The sequence below is a fragment of the Panthera leo genome, chromosome C1 (genome assembly GCF_018350215.1).
Source record: "Panthera leo isolate Ple1 chromosome C1, P.leo_Ple1_pat1.1, whole genome shotgun sequence".
NCBI lineage: Eukaryota > Metazoa > Chordata > Mammalia > Carnivora > Felidae > Panthera > Panthera leo.
Genome location: NC_056686.1, coordinates 120,133,209 through 120,142,889, shown reverse-complemented (window position 1 = coordinate 120,142,889; position 9,681 = coordinate 120,133,209).

The following is a 9,681-nucleotide window of genomic DNA, read 5'->3' as shown; positions in this document are numbered from 1 at the left end:
CAATAATCTGCCAGTGAAATTCTGGATACTCCACATCATTTACTTCAGCTCCTCACTGTTTGACAGCTTTGGGAAACCATTCCAATAGCATATAAGATCCAGTTCAAGGTTCCCTTGTTAGAATATTAAGTATTAAATATTACATAATGAAAATAACCTCATATCAATAAACTCTCCTTTATCAAGCTGTATATTTTACTACCTTTGTTCAGTGACGAGTTTTTATACTCGAATTGGTAGACATTCATCACCATTCTAATTCTTAGGAAAAAATCAATTGAATATTAGTGAAAATAAGCAAAATTCTGCACAAATGAAAATTATATTTATGGTCCCAGAATTTTCCACTCGGTTTGTGTTTCTGCACTTACTTTTGGTAGACTAGAGATAACTTGGTATTTCTAGTTCTTTCAAAGTGCATTGCTTTCTTTGCTTATTTCATTGTGCCTCAAAGCTTATTGGCACTTCACTAAAATCTACTAACTTAAAAGTTGAAATGTATTTCAAAAATAGACAGGTTTTAAATACAGACTGTTACAGGTTCACAGAATCTGGTGTTTATATTTGCCAAATATTAATGAGTTTGAAAGTCCAATTTATCATTTTAATAACTAATGAGACAAATATTAAAAATGAAGCAATGTTGGGGGAGGAGCCAAGATGGCAGAACAGCATGGAAGTTTCTTGTGTGTTTCGTGTCCAGGAAATACAGCCAGACCAACACTAAACCATCCTACACACCAAGAAAAATGATTAGAGGATTAATACAACAATATGCACAATCTGAGCCACAGAATTCAGCAGGAACGTGGCACAGAGAGGTGAATTTGGGGAGCGAGAAGCCATGAAAGGTAGGGAACCACTTTGCGGGTGGAGAGAGGATGGAGACTGAGGGGAGACGGAGAATACGGGAAAAGCACCCCTCCTGTAAAGCAGCTGGAGAGAAAGTGGAAAACTGGAAGCAGCCACAGGGACTAAACTAAAAAGAGAGAAGGGAGAAAGGAGAGGGTTTAAATTCCATTATGACTATAAACAAAGGGAGTGCAAAGGCTGCAACTCCGCAGCTCGATACCTGGTAGTGCTCTGGTGGGAAGGGTGAGTCCCGAGGAACAGAGTGGGGTCTGGGAGGTTCTCCAGCTGCACGGGGAAAAGCGGTTCCACTGCTGGAAGGACATTTGGTAGAGACTGTTGAAGCCACCTGGTTCCAGCAGACCCTGGAAGGCGGCCACATTCACTGGTGCTGTGGCAGTCATTAAGGGTGAAGCCTGGTGCCAGATGTGTGTTGTGATTTTCCATAATCCCTGAAACGCTGCTGCTACACTGTCTCATGAACTTTTTCTGGGGCGGGCTGGCACCTGGCTGCAGTCTTGGGGCACCGGCAGCAGTGGCATCCAGCAAGCGTTCCTGGCTGCAGCCAATAATTCGGCCATTGCTCATTCAGCCATTGCTCACTGAGACCCTCCTACAGAAGGGCAGAATGGGTCAAAGCCACAGTCCTTCGGAAGTAAGGGGCCAGGGAAAACAGCCACATCTGAGGTAAAACTCGGGAGAGAGTATTGCCTGGGGACTGGTCACAGAGAGTGAAAAAGCGGGGAGTGGATGAGAGCTGAAAACGGAGGACAGGTGTGCGATTGCTGGTCTGGGAGAACAGACTGGGTAGCTGGGTGGCGCCATTTTCACCCCTCCCGCGCATGTGCATACACACCTACGAGCGCCACAACAATCCACCCCAGTAGGCTAGCAGCGCCATCTAGTGGAGAGCAGACCTGTTCCACTGAGCCCTGCCCAACTGGGCCAACTTTGCTCATCAAGAACACAAGTCTTACTGCCCACTTAATTTATGGACTCTAAAACACTACGTACTCTGACTTCTAGGGAAAAACAAAGCAATTTCAGTCCTACTTCAATCTGTTAGCAGGTTCCTCTATTCAATTTTTTTTCTTTTTTTTTTCTTTTTCTCTTTTACAATTCTTTTCTTTTTCTTGAATACAGAAAGAGAAAAAATTCATTTTTATTTTCAATTCTTATTAAAAATATTTTTTTAGGGGTGCCTGGGTGGCTCAGTCGGTTAAGCCTCTGACTTCAGCTCAGGTCACGATCTCACGGTCTGTGAGTTCGAGCCCCGCGTCGGGCTCTGGGCTGATGGCTCAGAGCCTGGAGCCTGCTTCCGATTCTGTGTCTCCCTCTCTCTCTGTCCCTCCCCCGTTCATGCTCTGTCTCTCTCTGTCTCAAAAACAAATAAACGTTAAAAAAAATTTAAAAAAATATATTTTTTAAATTTTTATTACTATATTTTTTACTTTTGTGTAAATTTTTTAAAATTCTACTTTACATCCATCATTCTATTTTCGTCTACTTCAGTGTATTCACCTTTTCAAATTTTCAAACAATTTCCTTTTTTCTTTCTTTTTCTTTTTTTCTGTTTTTCGTTTCTTTTTTTTCTTGAATACAGAAAGAGAAAAACAACATTTTTACTTTCAATTTCTATTAATAATATTTTCATTTAATTTTTATTAGTATACGTTTTGCTTTTATGTAAATTTTTTTCAAATTCTATTCTACTTCCATCATATTTTATTTTAGTGTATTACAGTGTATTCACTTTTTCAAATTTTCAAACTATTTTTTCTTTTCTTTCTTTCTTTTTTCTATTTTTCATTTCTTTTTTCTTAAATACAGAAAAAGAAAAAAATAATATTTATTTTAATTTTTATTAAAATATTTTTCTTTAATTTTTTCTACTATATTCTTTACTTCTGTGTATATTTTTCAAATTCTATTTTACCCCCATCATCTCATTTTAGTCTACTTCAGTGTATTCATTTTTTCAAATTCTCAAACGATTTTCTTTTTTTTCTTTCCCACTGCTTTTTTTTTCTCTAATCTGTCAAACCACTTTCAACACCCAGACCAAAATACACTTAGAATGTAGCATCATTTATTCAATTTGTGTGTGTGTTTAATTTTTTAATTTTAATATTTTTTAATTTTAATTTTTTTAATTTTAATTTTCTACCTCATTAATTCCTTTTCTCCCTTAAAAATGACAAAACAAAGGAATTCACTCCAAAAGAAAGAGCACAAAGAGATGAGAGCCAGGGATTTAACCAACACAGATACAAGCAAGATGTCTCAACCAGAATTTAGAATCACAATAATAAGAATACTAGCTGGAGTCAAAAATAGATTAGAATCGCTTTCTGCAGAGATAAAAGAAGTAAAAAAATAGCCAGAATGAAATTAAATGTGCTATAACTAAGTTGGAATCACGGATGCAGTGGTGGCAAGGATGGATGAGGCAGAACAGAGAATCAGCGATATAGAGGACAAACCTATACAGAATAATGAAGCAGAAAAAAAGAGGGAGATTAAGGCAAAAGAACACAATTTAAGAATTAGAGAAATCAGTGACTCATTAAAAAGGAACAGCATCAGAATCATAGGGGTCTCAGAGGAGGAAGAGAGAGAAATAGGGGTAGAAGTGTTATGTGAGTAAATCATAATGGAAAACTTTCCTAACCTGGGGAAAGACCAAGACATCAAACTCCAGGAAGCACAGAGGACCCCCATTAGATTCAGATGGCTTTCCAGGAGAATTCTACCAAACATTTAGTTAACACCTATTCTCTTGAAACTGTTCCAAAAAATAGAAGTGGAAGGAAAACTTCCAAACTCTTTCTATGAAGCCAGCATTACCTTGATTCCAAAACCAGAGACCCCACTAAAAAGGAGAACTATAGACCAATTTCCCTGGTGAACATGGGTGCAAAAATCCTCAACAAGATATTAGCCAATTGGATCCAACAATACATTAAAAAAAAGTATTCACCACGACCAAATGGAATTTATACTTGGGATGCAGGGCTGGTTCAATACCCACAAAACAATTAATGTGATTCATCACATCAATAAAAGAAAGGACAAGAACCATATGATATTCTCAATAGATGCAGAGAAAGCATTTGACAAAATACAACATCCTTTTTTGATAAAAACCCTCCAGAAAGTAGGGATAGAAGGAGCATACCTCAAGATCATAAAAGCTGTATATGAACAACCCAACACTAATATCATCCTCAATGGGGAAAAACTGAGAGCTTTCCCCCTAAGCTCAGGAACAAGACAGGGATGTCCACTCTTGCCACTGTTATTCAACATAATATTGGAAGTCTTAGCCTCTGCAATCAGACAACACAAAGAGATAAAAAAAGGCATCCAGGGGCACCTGGGTGGCTCAGTTGGTTAAGCAACCAACTTTGGCTCAGGTCATGATCTCACAGTTCATGAGTTCGAGCCCCACGTCATGCTCTGTGCTGACAGCTCGGAGCCTGGAGCCTGCTTTGGATCCTTTGTCTCTCTCTCTGTCCCTCCCCCACTCACACTCTGTCTTTGCCTCAAAAATAAACATTAAAAAATTTTTTCAAAAAAAAAGGCATCCAAATTGGCCAGGAGGAGGTCAAAGTTTCATCCTTCACAGATGACATGATACTCTATATGGAAAACCCAAAAGATTTCACCAAAAAACTGCTAGAATTGATTCATGAATTCAGCAAAGTTGCAGGAAATAAAATCAACACACAGAAATTGGTTGCATTCCTATACACCAACAATGAAGCAACAGAAAGAGAAATCAAGAAATCGATCCCATTTACAGTTGCACAAAAAAACCCGTAAAATACCTAGGAATAAATCTAACCACAGAGGTGAAAAATCTATACGCTAAAAGCTATAGAAAGCTTATGAAAGAAATTGAAGAAGACACAAAAAAATGGAAAAGCGATTCCATGCTCCTGGATAGGAAGAATAAATACTGTTAAAATGTCAATACTACCCAATGCAATCTATATATTCAGTGCAATCCCTATCAAAGTAACACCAGCATTCTTCACAGAGCTAGAACAAATAATCCTAAAATTTGTATGGAACCAGAAAAGACCCTGAATAGCCAAAGCAATCTTGAAAAAGAAAACCAAAGCAGGAGGCATCACAATCCCAGACTTCAAGCTACACTACAAAGCCGTAATCATGAAGACAGTATGGTACTGGCACAAGAACAGACACTCAGATCAATGGAACAGAATAGAGAACCCAGAAATGGACCAGCAAACGTATGGCCAACTAATCTTTGACAAAGCAGGAAAGAATATCCAATGGAATAAAGACAGTCTCTTCAGCAAGTGGTGCCGGGAAAACTGGACAGCGACATGCAGAAGAATGAACCTGGAGCACTTTCTTACAGCATACACAAAAATAAACTCAAAATGGATGAAAGACCTCAATGTAAGACAGGAAGCCATCAAAATCCTTGAGGAGAAAGCAGGCAAAAACCTCTTTGATTTTGCCCGCAGCAACTTCTTACTCACCACGTCTCCAGAGGCAAGGGAAACGAAAGCAAAAATGAACTTCTGGGACCTCATGAAAATAAAAAGCTTCTGCACAGCAAAGGAAATAATCAGCAAAACTAAAAGGCAACTGACAGAATGGGAGAAGATATTTGCAAATGACATATCAGATAAAGGCTTATGATCCAAAATCTATAAAGAGCTTATCAAACTGAATACTCAAAAATCAAATAATCCAGTGAAGAAATCGGCAAAAGACATGAGTAGACGCCTCTTCAAAGAAGGCATCCACATGGCCAAACGACACATGAAAAAATGCTCAACAGCACTCATCGTTAGGGAAATACAAGCTAAAACCACAATGAGATTCTGACTCACACTTGTCAGAATGGCTAACATTAACAACTGGGGCAACAACAGATGTTGGTGAGGATGAGGAGAAAGAGGATCTCTTTTGCATTGTTGGTGGGAATGCAAGCTGGTGCAACCACTGTGGAAAACAGTATGGAGGTTCCTCAAAAAACTAAAAATAGAACCTACGACCCAGCAATTGCACTTCTAGGCATTTACCCATGGGATACAGGTGTGCTGTTTCGAAGGGACACATGCACCCCCATGTTTATAGCAGCACTACCAACAATAGCCAAAGTATGGAAAGAGCCCAAATGGCCATCGATGGATGAATGGATAAAGAAGATGTGGTATATATATACAATGGAGTATTACTCAGCAAGCAAAAAAGAATTAAATCTTGCCATTTGCAACTACGTGGATGGAACTGGAGGGTATTATGCTTAGTGAAATTAGTCAGTCAGAGAAAGACAAAAATCGTATGACTTCACTCATATGAGGACTTTAAGAGACAAAACAGATGAACATAAGGGAAGGGAAACAATAATATAAAAACAGGGAGGGGAAAATACAGAAGAGATTCACAAACTGAGGGTTACTGGAGGGGTTGTGGGAGGGGGGATGGGCTAAATGGGGAAGGGGCATTAAGGAATCTACTCCTGAAATCATTGTTGCACTATATGCTAACTAATTTGGATATAAATTAAAAAAAATAGAAAATAAAATTAAGAAAATGAAGCAATGTTATTTAGTAGAATTCAAAAATATTCCAAGAAATGTTATTTTTTAATCTGATGCTAGGGTTTTACTTGTCATTACATACCTTGATATTAGAAAGAGACAGAAAATACAGGTTGATGTAGAGAAGGGCATACAATTAAAATGGAGGATGGTGAGTATACCCCAGGCCCTTGACTTTTACCTCTGTTCTGACACACTGAAAAGTTTGGTTGCATTTAAAAATACTTATTATTATTGAGTTTCCACTTTCCATAAATACATAATACCTTCTTCCTTTCATGAAGTCCTTCTTAATTCTTAGACAGAGGTACACTCTATACACCTGTGTGTTTCTACTGTGCTCATATCTGCCGGTGGTACATTTTTCTGTCTGGTTGCAGCAAGCCAAAACTTTTTCTTATGGCTTTCCATTTAGTCTTCATGCCCTTTATAAGTGTATTTGCATCGTTCCCCATTCATGTAGTCTAAAATCCTACATTGACCCATCAACTTAACTTGCTTAGTATGGTAATTGCTGAGCAGAAAAAACTTAATTGCTTTGTAAAACTGTAATGCAAATTATTCAACAGGGGCCTCTCCTAATTACAGTCTGGTAATTTGTGTTTTACAATATTCACTAATTTATATAACAGGTACTGCAGTGTTACATTATAGATATATATCTAATAACCACTCTTTAGCATTTGGTAATTTAGTCCCTTATGAATTTTAGGAAGAAAGTGACTATGGAGTGGGTAAAATCTCTCTTGTTAGCTTTTTGATAATTAGTTATTACCTTATTTCATTTGATCTAAGAGATCATTGATTTTCAAGGTAACCATTCGTTTACACACCACTAAGAAAAGAAAAATTACAGCTAAAATTGGCGTTCTTCTATTCCACGATGAACCTCCATTTCAGACTGGTAAAATATTTTTAAATGTTCATTTTAATGTCCATGAAGTATGATAAATAAAATGATTTCTCCACTTGTCAAAAATATAGCTCAGTATTCAACAGCATATCTTCATGAAATTCTCTAGAATATATTCTTAATAAATGTCACATAAACTACAGTAGAATGCATTTAAATGTGCATGAAAAATGACTTATCAAGGACCCATTCTAATAGGAGAAAGGTTTCAAGTACTTTTCTGCCCTTGTTCTCATCCAGCAAATTCCTAGATCTACATACACCCTGGCCAACATAAACTCAGGCAAGAATCTACTGGGCTCTCTAAAAATGGTATTTACAGAAAATTAGGCAATTTTTCTAAGATACCTCCCAACCTTGCATTTACAAAAGAGAATTATGTGTTTGTAAGTAGGAGTATTATAAGGTCTGCTCAGCTTTCTTCAAGATGTCTTGATGAATAACAAAAAATAAATTATCACTAGAGTAACTGGTTTTGTCTTGAATTCTATAATCAACCATGACAATCTTTGGACGACAATAAAAATCTGTATCTGAACAGGATTTAATAAGGAGTGGCACCGGAGAACAATGTGTACATATTACTATAAACAGTACCTTGATTGAATTTCATACAGTATAGAAAAGTATTGCCTTATCCTAAGTAACTCAAAATAAATATTTAACAAGTATTTCCACACTAATTAGTTACTGAACATCTAGTTATTTTTCATGCAACCCTTGTTTCTAAGTCTTAGGAAGTGTTAGTCAAAGAAGGAACAAATGAGAGAGATGAATTCCAACCATGTCTAAACTACTCCAAAAATCAATTTAGGAAAAAAAGGCTGATTTAGGGAATGCCATAGATTCTGTACTATGTAATTACACATTATTAAAATCAGTGAACCACAATTTTTCTGTTGTTTGAATTCTTTTATTTTAGAGAGAGGGAGAGAGAGAGAAGGAGGGAGAGACAGAGAGAGAGGTCACTAGTGTGGGAGGGGGCAAAGAGAGAGAGAGAGAATTCTAAGCAAGCTCTACGCTCAGTGCAGAGCCTGATGCAAGGTTCAATCCCACTACCCTGGGATCATGACCTGAGTCAAAATCAAAAGCTGGATGGATGATCAACTTACTGAGCTGCACAGGTACCCCTCTGTTGTTTGAATTTTGAATGTGCATACTTTACTAAAACAATGCAGCTATTTTGTTTTTAAATATCTTTACTATAGAATTTATAGTCATCACTTGTAGGTATATCTGAGTGTTTTGTTAAACTGTAAGCTCTCCATCAAAGGAATTCTGTCTTATGTAATATTTGATATATTCAAAATAATGTTAACAAATGTGTGATATGTCTTAATAATTATAAAATGGAAGGCTATGAACACATGACTCAACTTAAGAACATGTATATTCCCAACATGACTAATGCCTGATGCTCCATGTAATCTCCCTGACTCCATATTTCTCCCATCACCACTTCTCTTCCACCTCAATTTTGTTGTTCATGCTTTTGCTATCTTATGCTATAGTGCTGTTCTCTCATGGGTGACTTCTGAAGGGATATATAATTTTTTGAGCTTTGAAGTATGTTATCAAGTCATTTTCCTAACATCCATCTATGACATTGCATGTCTCTGTAGCTCATTCATTTCTGTTTTACAAAATCCCACTGTTTGGATTTCCCCAGATTTACTTATCCCACTCTCCTAAAGATGAGGTTTGTGCCCAGGGTGTTGTGTTTGCTACTGTGACAAGACACAACAAACATTCATTTTCAGTCTCCTGGAAAATCAGTAGCCATTTCTCTAGTGAACACACACACACACACACACACACACACACACACAGAGGGAGAGAGAGAGAAAGGGAATTGTTGTGTTATATAATGTGTCTAACTTTATACATTAATGCTTTTTTTTTTAATTTTTTTTGACGTTTTATTTATTTTTGAGACAGGGAGAGACAGAGCATGAACAGGGGAGGGTCAGAGAGAGGGAGACACAGAATCCGAAACGGGCTCCAGGCTCTGAGCTGTCAGCACAGAGCCCGACGCAGGGCTCGAACCCACAAACCATGAGATCATGACCTGAGCTGAAGGACGCTTTAACCGACTGAGCCAACCAGGCGCTCCTACATTAATGCTTTCTAAAGGTGAATGACACATCTACCAGAAGTATAAAATATACTCATTTTCAATACTTTTGCCAACATTCAGTATAGTCAGGACTCTTGATTTTTTCTGTGTTGTTGTTATCTTTTATGTTTTAAGCAGTCTAAGGGTATAAAATGCTCTCTTATTGTGGTATCAAATTCCAGATTTCTGATCACTAATGGGATTGCGCTCATATTTTC